The sequence below is a fragment of the Micromys minutus genome (assembly GCF_963924665.1).
Source record: "Micromys minutus genome assembly, chromosome: 6".
Taxonomy (NCBI): Eukaryota; Metazoa; Chordata; class Mammalia; order Rodentia; family Muridae; genus Micromys; species Micromys minutus.
Window position 1 is genome coordinate 37727172 of NC_137975.1, and position 13434 is coordinate 37740605.

Consider the following 13434-nt stretch of genomic DNA (forward strand, 5'->3'; position numbering starts at 1 on the left):
CCTCAGGTGATGAAAGAGTATAGATTACATCAAAACTGATAAAGATGCAATCTGAATAAGAGAAGCTTCTACATGAAAGGAAAAAGAAGACTCAAAAAGACAGCAGTGTGAATTAAAAAGAAAGCACATGCAGACACACACACACACACACACACACACACACACACACACACACACACACACACAAACAGGACAGGGCAACAAACTTGGCTGAAAAAGAAGAGTTCATCTGACTTCAGGTTGGAAAACCTTGATGCTGAAATTGGAATTTGGTGAAGGACAGATGATCAGGTCAGCAGTCCTGAAGGATCATTGCGCCAGTGGATGTTCAAAAGGACATTTGGACTATTAAATTTGTATCATTGAAGCAAAGAAAAGGAGATGAAGCCAGAATATTTCCCCATAAACTCTCTAAGAGAGAAGCAATGAAGACCCCACATGGACCAGAGTAAGCCAGCGTACAATTTAGATAGTGGCTCTGTGGGTTTCGTCTTGTGTAACTGTTCACAAGTATCTGTTTTAGTGCGGCCCATATGAAACATATTTTGATGATGAAAAGCTAATTTTGTAAAAGAGGTCTATAAGAGAGTTTTTTTCTTGTGATACTTACAGAGTTTGTTTTCCACTGTAGAGTGCAGAATTATACAAGGCCATACTCATTTGGCATCATATCAAAATTGGCATTATTCAGGGGCTGCAATGACTCTGCAGGAAATGACAAACTCACAGAAACTGTGTTTATTTCTACAACCATACTGATTGGGATCCATGTAATAAATCTTATATAAAATAAGTGTATCCATATGTACATATGATTCTTAGTATGGTGGGTAAACTTTGGATAAGATGTGTTTTTATGAAAATATCTACTCTTCCAAAGTATCTGGTTTACTTATTGAACTGGGAAGACTTTTGCTCTTGGCTCCAGCTCCATTGTTTTGTTTCTTCTGATTCTCCCAACGTGTTTTGAAAGGAAGCAATTTAGGATAACTTTAAATATTCATGATTTGTTTTATTTGGGTAACTAATTCAAACTTGAAGTTCATTCTCCTTAATATTAAAATATGATCTGCTCTGCTTCTAAAGGCAGATTAAAGCATGCACCAAGAGCATGACGCTTGCTTTAAGTCAAATCTTTATGGACACTGTATCCTCCTTATAAATTTAATTAGAAAAATGCTTAAACTGATGTGTGTGTGTGTGTGTGTGTGTGTGTGGTCTTACTAATGATATCTGGAAAATGATTTAGTTTTAGTTCCTCTCAAACACCTATCATCTCATACTCATAATTTATTTGTGTTTAACTTGTCCTCTTAACTGTGCTTGGGACTCATACATTTTTTCTTATGTCGACAGACAGAATTTGCTACACTAATAATCTATTTGCTGATGACCATATTTTAAAGTATTTTCAAACATAACAGCAGTTGCTCTCTTTTATTTGTGTGGCCCATGCACAGAAAATAGAAATAATCCTTGCCACGTGTGCATCAATCTTTACACAATCTTATACTTAGAAATAAATTTAATTTACAATTAGAAATAAATCTCCTCAGGTACAATAGTAATCTGATCACAGCCATCCTTGTTGGTTTTGAATTAGTTGAGCTGTGTTTCCAGTCCCAGTGTCTTACCCACACTTGGCAAGCACTTTATAATACACCTAAATTCCCAGCAAAAATAAATATCGTCTTTCTAAACTTGTATTCCCTCTGCATTTTAATTTATTCATCTGTGATCTATTGTTTAGTATGCTATTTTTATATGTGCTAAAGCCATAAATGTAAAACATAAAAATACACAGTGCCAATTGTCATTTCATATTATTCAAGCCCTCAAAATTGCTTTATTATATATTTGGCCATAGATTACAAAAAGGGCATAGAAAAAAATTGAAAGCCAACAGCTATTGGGTGTTCAATTTTTTTGAAAATCTTAAGGTGAATTCACTTACTTATCTTATGCATGTCACTTTAAATAGATTTTTTTTGTCAGAGATCACAGCAATGGCATGCACTGTAATTAAAATATCTGACAGATTTGAAATCATTTTGTGTAATCAAAGTGAAGGTATTTATCAAGGTGTCTTAACTTCTTGGTAACATGTGAGTAATTATTAATGTAACTACACACAAGTTCTTTAAGAACAGAGGAATTGCTTTTAAAAATCTTCACATGTATCTCTCTTTTTAATATAAAGTTGTAAGAAAGATAATAATAAAAGTATACACATGCAGTAAAAAAAAAGAACAGAGGGAATACTTCTGGGCATATACCCCAAAGATGCTCCAACATATAATGAAAACACATGCACCACCATGTTTATCGCAGCCTTATTTATAATAGCCAGAATGTGGAAAGAACCCAGATGTCTTTTGGTAGTTGAATGGATACAGAAATTGTGGTGCATTTACACAATGGGGTACTACTTAGTTATGAGAAACAATGACTTTACAGATTTCCTAGGCAAATGGATGGAACAAGAGACTATCCTACTGAGTGAGATAACCCAGTCACAAAAGAACAGACATAATATGCAGTCACTGATAATTGGATACTAGCGCCAGAAATCTCTGAATAACCAATAAACAATTCACAGACCATATGAAGCACAAAAAGAAGGAAGGCCAAAATGTGGAATTCTCAGTCCTTCTTAGAAAAATGTAAGTGTATAGTACCTTCTCAGAGTGTGCTATGCTTAGACCTTAAATCATTAATAATCCAAGAGCTAAGAATGCAACCTTGTGACAATCCTTGATATTTAAAAATTATTATGTTTAATCTTTACACATGAATAAAACTTTGACTATTTCAATGTTACATTTAGTTTTATATGTACTTTATGTTCATTGTAACTAGTAAGTTTTCAATGCATACTATCAAACCTTTAAAAAAATCAAGTACTGACAAAAATATATTCATATAGTTTAAAAGCAAAAATGCTTTTAAAATCTGTACATTTATCTCTGTTCTTTAAAATAAAGTTGTTTAATTAAAAAAGAATAAAATTAAAGGCAAAAAACAAAGGGAATAATAAGAAGTCATCATTTTTATTGCTATATTTTTATGTTTCTTTATCAAAGATCTGTCCATCATCTGTATGAACAAAATTGTAAAGGATTTAGTGATAGAGGGATTGCATCTGTTACAGTTCTTAAGCAACATGTGCTGAATTGTGGATGAGTTAACCAACATTTTGCAGAAATACATCCAGGCACAAAGACAAGTAAAGTATATTTGGAAAGAAAGGTTAGAAAGCTGGTGTGACTTCAGTTTCATGCTTACATTTCAAAATGTGAGCTCTAGGCATCCAGTTCCTCTTGCTAAGTCTGCCATATTTTCCTGATGCAATGATTGAAACATATACTTTTAGAAATATAAGTCTCAATAAACTCTTACGTAGGATGCCTTAGTCATGATATCTTATTACAGCAATGGAGACATAAGGGTTACAGCTGCAATGAAGTGATATACCTGCATGGCCAGATTCCATATAAATGTTCCCTGTCCTCTTGTCTAAAATTAATCTCTGTCTTCTTTTCTATCATGTTATCTGGCTCTGGTGCGTGTGTGTGTGTGTGTGTGTGTGTGTGTGTGTGTGTGTGTGTGTGTGTGTGTGTGATGTTACAGATTATAGATTTTAAAGATTAGCATTTACCAGTCATTTTGATTATATATAAGACTGCACATCAATTATCCCTCTTTGCACAAAAGAGCTTCTCTGTTCCAACATGAGAGCAGCACGAATCTACAAGTGTAAAGAAGAAATTTAAAATTCACTGTGACAATAGGGCTTTAGGAAAACAGCAGTAGTGTGGTAGTTTCATCTTCTTGCTGGCCCTGTCTTCTCATTCTATAACATTTTGATCAGGGTTCTAGGAGCCAAAAAAGACATACTGGAGGTAAGACTGCATGTTCAATAAGACTACGAAAGAAAGATATTCACATGTAAAATTAATCTGTAGCTTATTTTGTGCTGTAGACTCTAAATGTTGTTTTAATTTGCTCAGATGTAGGGATGTGATGAGAGACATGATGAAGGTTTGGGAATAGGTGGATTCTCCTGAGCCCTGAGGTTGTGTTTCTCTGTAACTATTCTTAATTTTAAGACTGGAAGCTTCTAGCTGTGTCCAATCTCTAGCTATGTCCAATCTAATCTGTCAAGCGACTGACTAAATACATTGTCCCTTCATTTTGGCTGAGTTGATCAAGTTGTCCTCAAACTGCCAGGTCCAGCAAAGCCTTGGTGGGGACAGAATGATACAGTTCCAGTCATTGGGACAGGGCCAGCAGATTTGAACCTCCATTGGTGTTGATGACTGTTGAGGGCATAAGGCCTTTTTTTTTTTTTTTGGTGTAATAATGCACATATTTACACTGCTTCTTTTAGGCATGACTTTCTTGTTAACATTAACAACTCTATGTAATCAGGTAGCAAGAGTCCAGGAGGTGAAGGTGTAGCTAATGTCTCAGCAAAATGGTGAACACTGAGACCTTCAGTATAGCCCTTAAAACTTCAAAAAATAACTCTAAAAACATGATTTCAAAAATGTGAAATTTCTCAACTTGGCAAAACATAAAGTTGCAATATGAATTATGATGGACCTCACAGGTCTAAAAGAAAATAGGCAGCAGCATCAAGGAGCCAGCTTCTTCGAAAGATACAAGGGCAGTCATATGGAAAGGCAGGGAGATTCCTGAGTTCAAAGGCGTCCTGGAATAGATCAACGTTAGACCAGGTATAGTAGAAATGTGCTCATCCTCTGTGCTTATCCTGTAGCTGTTGTGTATCTTAATACCTATGGTTAACATATACTGTGCTCTTCAAAAATTGAGAATGATTTGGGTTTCTTTTGAAAGCAAGTTATAGCATCTAGATTTTGTCTCATTATAAGATTTTGATCATGGATAGAAGCGTCTGATAGATGAATGAAGAAGACACTATTGAAGATATCTTAAATGAGTAGCATCAATATAGCATAAAAATAAACTTATATTTGATGTCTGAAAATCCTGACCATAGTTAATGAATATGTAAAATTTGCCAAGTTAACATCTCTAAGGAACAATTATGTCATTTTAACTACATATTTTATATACAGTATACAATGATTTGATTCAATGCTTCTGGAATGTATTTATTTTAAATTAGAATATATTTAATTAATTACCCACTTTGATATGAATATATTAGTATAACATTAAGCTCTGTTTTGAAATTTAAAAAAATAATTTCATTACATATAAGTACCTAAAAACTAGTGACTAATCAATATTCTCAAAGTATCTCATGAATTATTGATATGTGAATTCCAATGATGTCATGTCAACAAATGCAAACCTTCCTAATTACAAGTTCTTTATAAATAAGTGTGCATATTTAAATTCTGTTTTTATCCAATAAAATAAATAATGCAATCACAATTCTGAAGAAATAATAAAAATGCAAAATTATACTGTGAGCGATGGACATATATGTAAAAAGATAGCAAGACTTAACCAAAAAAATAAATTCGAGAATTATTTATGATTACAGAGATTACCACAAGGTCTGAATTGGCAATGAGAGACGATAACTGTCTGACTACTAGTTATCTGCACATGCAACTTTTTTTGAGCACATGTAACATCATTTTAGAGGCTTCATGTAGAATATGCTCATCCTCATTATTTTATTGGATATTTTATGTATTTACATTTCAAATTTGCTTTTCCCTACTTCCATCCCCCTTTGATTCTTCCCTCACTTCAATTAAGATGCACCCATTCTGAAGCAACTACTCCTACCTCATCGCCTTGGCATTTCCCTACACTGGGGAAACAAACCTTCACTGGACTAAAGGGCTCTCCTCCCTTTGATGCCAGACAACACTATCCTCTGCTACATATGCAACTAGAGCCATGGGTCTTTCCATGCAAACTCATTGGTTGGTGGTTTAATCCCTGGCAGCTCTGGACTGTTTGGTGAGTTGATAATTTTGTTCTTCCCATGGGGTTGCAGAATCTTTCAGCTTCTTCATTAGAGTCACAGTGCTCAGTTTGATGGTGCTAACTCTTTCTAGTTCTTTCTGAATTCTGACAAGCTTGTTCAACACAGCTGTTCTGGTTCTGCCTTATATTCAAGTTGACTGATTCAATCTGTCCTCTCTTAGCATCTCACTGAATTGCTTTGCTGGGCCCCAACATAACTCTGACAAATTTTTTTTTGTAATTTTCTGGATCCTAATTCTCTGTGTTAAACTACCTCTTATGACCTGTACTGAACTGCACGAACACACAAACAAGGTCAATACCACTTCTTTGTATTCACTGCTCTCACCCCCAACTCACTGAACCAATCCTCTCTCAAAGCCCACTTTTTATTAGCTTCTCTTACCTGTGCTATTCTCCTGTGAGTTGGGCATACCCTATTTCCGACTCATTCTGTCATACCATTCTCTGGTTCATTACTCTGTCTACCCTTCCATGAAAAGTCACTGTCTAACCCAGCTGCTTCCTCACTACAAACTAAATTTACCTCCATTGTGAGGAATTAAAGGTATATAATAAGGGTCAGTCTGTATAACATTCAGATCTTACAGTAATCCAGGCATGTTTGTTTGCTGCTGGAATCATATACACCCAGAAGGTCTTTGGAGGTGACCAACCATAATACTACCATAAGCAGCACTGAAACTAATCCAGTTGTAATCCATTATCATGGCTCTGAAGGAAATGTGTGCCTATCTGTCACACATGAAAGAAAAGATATGAGGGAAAATATTCTAGATAGAACAGAGGTCTTTTCTAAGAATTTTATTCAACATCCCTGTACTACTTGGCTGAGAGAGTACAGAGTGAAAAATTGCAGAGAGAATTCGTGTCAGCAGAATGTCTTGCCAAGAAATCACTGGACATGTAGAAGCAAAATCACTGTCTTATTTATTTGCTACTCTTGGGAACACTAATATGAAAGTGACTAATATGGTATAATAGTTCCCAGAACCAATTAATTAATCATAGCATGTCATTAATAGGTATGCTCCTTGGAGGGTATATTTCATGCTCAGGGAAATTAAACCATTTTATTATGATAAAGCTTCCACAGTCAAAATGTTTTAACTTTACATTTTAATGCTATTACTTAGATGGCCATTTCTTAAGTGATGGATGTATTTTTCTGTGGTCCAGAGGTGATTTGGGATAGAAATAAGTCTCAGTGTGTGTGTGTGTGTGTGTGTGTGTGTGTGTGTGTGTGTGTGAGTGTGTATGTGTGTGTGTGTGAAGCCTTAACTGAATATTTGCTATATGAATCTCATTTCTCAAAAATAATAAAATGAAATTTGGAAAGTTAATGTGATTTTCCCCTTGCACAAAGCTAATGACAAAAAATATTTCTCAAATACAAAAAATTCTGAATGGAAACCCCTTCAAGGAAACTGTCTTTGAAACAGCATAATTGTTTGTAAATTTAACAAAATGGAACAAGAAGTATTTAGACAGTATTTGACTATGATGAAATAATTAATGAGGTCACAAGTCATGGAATGCCAGTGATTTCCATCAATTAAATTTTTGCTTGCACAATCTGTATAATCATACTCCAATTAATATACTAGCCTCAGATAAAAAACAATAGCCAAGTGAAGAAATGCAAATGTTCATTATCTCTATTTAGGAACTCACTAGTGTATATATACTTTAAAATATTATGTTTTCATACAAAGGCATAATATTATATCAAATAAATAATTAAATAACAAGAGCTGTATAACATAGATGAGTATTTATCACAGTAAAAGATTCCTACAAACAAGTCACAAGAAACAAATACGATGGCAAACAGCAGTCTGCACATTAGTATTATTGTTTAAATGTGTATATGGCACATGCTCTGGCATACATTCTCATCTTTATTTCAAATGATTGAAGAAATGTGTCACTAATTTGTGTAATAATGATTTTAAACTAATAAATCAAAGTAAAATTAAATTAACAAATTTGTTTACTTTAAAAATAATTTAATGATTAATCCATTTTCTGAAAGCCAAAAGCTACTTAACTGTCAGGTTTTTTTGAACATTACAATGTCTGTTTTTTTACATAGGATAAATGAGAAATAAGTTTTGTTTCTTAGATGAATCAGTGAAGGTTCTTCATGTATTTTGTAGATTTTCTTTTATTATAAAATATTAATCATTTCATGAAAATTTAGACATGATCAAAATATTATAAAAGCAAAAATATGAAGATTTTGAAAGAGTTCACCAAATTCATATTTTTCAATACTTTATGAAGCAAACAGGATTTGCACATTGCAAAAAGAACTATGGATGGATTTTCTGTTTTATTCTTCAATATACATTTGTCATTGTGATGTAATCAATAACCAATTTCTGTTCTCCCTTAAGAAATGTCATGATTGTAATGATAATTTTAATTTTTTAGAGCTGAATAAACCAAAGTCTACCTCACTGTGTACATTGTCTGTGTATTTGTTTATTTATCTGAATATTAGTAAGAGGAGAAGCAATAAAATGACTCCTAATGATATGTTGCCTAGAAAAGTATTTTTTCCACCTATACATTTCTATAATACACATTTCTAATATCTTTCTAGTCTCTTTATGTTGATCTTACTTCACTGATTTATCCTGACAATCTATTTACAACTTCAGTATATAGTATGCTTGCTCCTGACAGCCCTCAACTATACACACAAAATTATTGGTCCATATTTCATTATAATTTGAATTATAACTACATTTTCATTTTTGAAGAGAAGTTACATAGTAAATAATAAATTTGTGATAAATATCTCTATTCTCATTACTAATATACACTCATATTTATGTGTGTGTACGTTTATGTCTTTGTGAATGTGTGTATGTCTGTTTATAGAGTTTGTCTATGAGTGAACAAGTTATTTCTTCTAGAAACTGATTCAACAATTTTATTATTCTGAGAAAAATAACTCACTTTTCATTTGCTCTATCCCATTTTGTAGAGAATCCAAAATTATCCAAATGGCACCTATTAGTCTGATTACATGATAGACCCTATGACAATTAGCTACAGTTTCGCTCTATAGCATGATGCTTCCCTTATATAACTACTACCTACATAAACTATTTAAACAGCACCATGATAAAATAAAGCAGAAAAGGTGATTAAGAATAAGAAACTTTGTTTCGACAGAGGCACATGTTTATATCCAGACAGAAACTTCAATTAGGAAAAAAAATGTCTACTACTATGACGTTTCTATCTGATGCATACTACACTTATTTATAGAATGTGGATTTTCTAACACTTCAATAGGCACTGATACTAACCATGTCAACACTTCAACCCAAATTATTCCACTTAAAAATAATAGTCATAATGCAACATATCAAATATTTTACCAGTGAAACTTACGAAAGAGTATCAGTTTGAAAGAGATTTTACACATCAGGTGCACAACAAAAGCACCTAATGTTGAAGTCTTGCTTTCACACACAATTTTAGACATGTAAATGCACACATGTGCATGAATAAACATGAATATGTATACATATACACATCTACAAGTACAAATACACAACTGAATAAATTATGATAAGACTGATACTTAGTATAAAATCTCTGTTTACTTTGAACTAATTGGTACTCTGCTATAGTTGTGACCGATCATCTTACAAGTAAGTACTAAAATGCCTCTTTCCTAACTAAGTTTTCATAGAGATTATATATATCTTATCTGTATATGATTTTATTATGAGAACCTCCTCACATATGCAAACCTTTTTAATTACTGCTTAATTTATGCCAAACTGTTTTGGGGATGTGTAGAAACTACTACATATCTAAATCCATGAACTAAAAATTGATTACTTAATATGGTTATGACAAGAGTTTTTCTATAGAGGTTTATGAAGGCTTATCAGATGTTTTAACTTTACTGTTAACTAACATTGTTTGTACATACTTATATACAATATTTTTCAAGAATTTTGATTGTCATAAATATGCAAATATGTTAATAAATTGTGAACTTAAAGATTTCAGGTGAGTCTGGTATATGAATTTTTTTTGTTCTACTTATTTTTGTTATGTGTTGTTTTAATTGCTATTCCTGGTTGTCAACTTGACTATATATTGACTGTACTACAATCCAGAATTGGAGGACTCACCTGTGATCCAGATCTTCAGGCTGGAAGACATATATTTCTGACCCAGATCTTGGCATGGAGGCCTTGAGGCATAGTGGCTTTGAAAAGCTTAGGCCCAAGCCAGGTAGTACACGCCTTTAATTCCAGGAGACTCTGGCAAGGAGATCTTTGAGTTCAAAGTCAGCTAGAGACAAAACAAGTCCCAGATCTAGGCATGGTGGTACATACCTTCTGCTAGAGACCTACATAAAGACATTGGAAGTACAAAGATTCCCTCTTTTTCACTGCTTATATTTATTTGCCAGTACATCTGCTGGAATCTGCTTCTTCATAAGACCAGCTGAAACAACTAGCTCTGTGGGACTGGGCAATTTCTAGCTTATTGGACTTTCAATTTACAGCTGCCCACTGTTGAGGTGTTGGGCTACAGACTGTAAAGCATAAAATTTTTCTCAATTTAAAAAGACATTCCATATGTTATATGACCCTAGATAATCCTGACTAGTATAGAAGTTGTTACCAGTGTAGTGGGTATACCTGTGACAGCATGACCATGTTTTGCGGAAGAATGTGGAAGGACTTTGGAATTTTTGCCTAGAAAAGCCATGGGGTGTTAAAAGGTCTGTGGGATGTTCTGTAGGAGCTTGGAAGATAGTATTAAGAAAGAATAGAGGCCTGGCTTTGAAATTTCAGAGAGGAGATTAAAGATGCTTATCAGGTCTGTTGCGATTTTAATGCTGAAGATTCTGTGGTTTTGGTTAGCTGGGGCTGAAGAATCAGCTGTGATTAACAAGATTCCATAACTACTAAAGCAAAATCTTTGTATTACCAGGACTATTGATGCTGGTCAGCTGGAGCTAAGAAATTAGTGGTGATTAAGAAGAGACCATCAAGGAGGTGAAAACTTCTGGGAAGTGTTTTCTGAAAGCATAAAGTAGCTATGTTTCAGAGATAACCAAGGAGGTACCTCATGCTACTGCTAGAATTGGTAATGTGCAAGGGTCACCCAGATGGTACTGGTTTTGAAGACATAAAGGTGTCATGAACAGCAGCTAAGGCTCAGAACCATGAGAATCTATGGCAGGCCACAGGTGAAGACGCAGTATCAGTTTCAATTGAAGGCCCAGGACTAAAAGGATCAATTGTAGTGGATTGTTTCATGTGTCAACTTGACACAAGCTAGAGTTATTACAGAAAAGAACCTCCCTTAAGGAAATGCCTCCATGAGATCCAGCTGTAAGGCATTTTCTTACCTAGTGATCAATGGCAGAAGGGCCCATTGTGGGTGGGCTGGTAGTCTTGGGTTCCTTAAGATAGCAAACTGAGAAAGCCAGGGAAACAAGCCAGTAAGTAACAACCCTCCACGGTCTCTGCATCAGCTTTGCTTTATAACCTGCTTGAGTTTACGTCCTAAGACAGTTGAAGAAAGAGCCTAATATAATATATTTGTCATGTTCCCATAATATTTGATTATTTATTTATTTATTGCTGTTTTGTTTTCTGAAGTGGTATCTTGCTATAAAGTGCAATCTGACATAGAAATGCTTTGTAGACAAATCTGTATTTTCTTCTCACATTACACAGGTCTTTGACTATAAATTCAAAGCACAAAATCTAGTTTCATGGAAAGTCTTGGAAGAATTAATAATATTAAAATACATTACATTTTAGTATATCATTGTCTTTGTGTTTGCAGGCACATTACAGAAGAATACCAAGGGCATTCCTAGCTTCTTTACCATTTCATTATTTTAGAAATGATGGTGCCTATCCAAGAGATTACAGTATTATGAGATAATCTTTCAACTATATTATATTCTTAACCAAGATTATCATTACAGAAATGTAAGACAAAAGAAAGTATTTAAGCTGGTGCATTGAGGGGATTTTTTTGTAAGGAACATGAGAGTCTGGGAAAATATTTAATGAAAATATAATTGATGAGGCATATAAAGATCAATATAAAGAATTGTATATTCATACATTTGTAGGACACACACACACACACACACACACACACACACACACACACATATATATATATATATATAAAATAAAGAAGAGATTATGAACTTGGAAATGGGGGCATAGATAGACTTGATAAAGGAATATATTCAGTGTCCAAGTATAAAATTTTCCAAAGATGAAAAACTATTTTTGAAAATAAATTAAGAGAACAAATTACTGAAAAATTAGGTTGAAAAATTAGAATGAAAGTACATTCAACAAGTAGTAATTAAGAATGTGAAGGTCTTGCATGTTGGAGCATCTTAAATGTTTGACATATTTATTAAATATTAATTTTATGAAATTTAATCACACTCTTACATTCATTAATATAAACCATACGGTGAGTATTCTATCCTAAATAATAGTCCTTGGCATGTCTTTTTTCATGCAAATTCAGTGGTATGGTACTCTAAATAAATTAGGCCAACTGCTAGATGTGAACAAGACCATAATCTTTGTCAGATATTTAAACAACATATGACAAATGCGTGTAGTGATTTTCATGTCTGTATCTGTCTGTATGATGGAAAAGTATGAGAAATGACAGGATCACAGGTGGCAAAATTTTGATGCAAGTGATGGTTTTAGTTCCAAAGAAAGATTTCACAGCAAACATGTATATGTTGTTATATAATAATGAAACGAAAAGTAAAAATCCAAGGATTTTAAACATAGAGCTCTCATACTATATGGAAGCTTAAACTGACAGAAATTTTAGCGCATGAGTGTTTTTTTTTTCTGTACATAGTAATTTTATTATCACTCCACGCCCCACTTTTTGACTTTAAAAATCATTACTATCTACATAACAATAGCTGTCAATACCCAAATGTAACATGGTTACTCAGAGAACTGCAAATGAGAAAACGGAAAACCAGTTATGTTCTTGCACTCTCGCTGTAGAGATTTTCTATAATGGGTAGAGCATTGACAGAGATATAAAATAATTTTATGTAAAGCTCTTATTTTTACAGGGGAAGAAATACGTAGACACAAAATGATCATTGATTTACCATCTCTTCCAGATCAAACTTAGTGTCAGGAGAGGTGCCCTTATGAAGTCAGCTTCCCAATGAGAAATGAAGCATGGTGTTCTCATTAGGATATTCGTTTCTTTTGAAGAAGCACAAGATTAGATATACATAGCACAATTTGATTAAGGCATCCCACAAAAAAAATCTGTTACTCATTTTTTTGAGAGCTTAAGGGGATTATAGGGCAAATATTAAATAATTACAAAGCTGTTACTTCTTTGTTTCCAATGGAGCAAGGTTTATATTTCATCCTAACA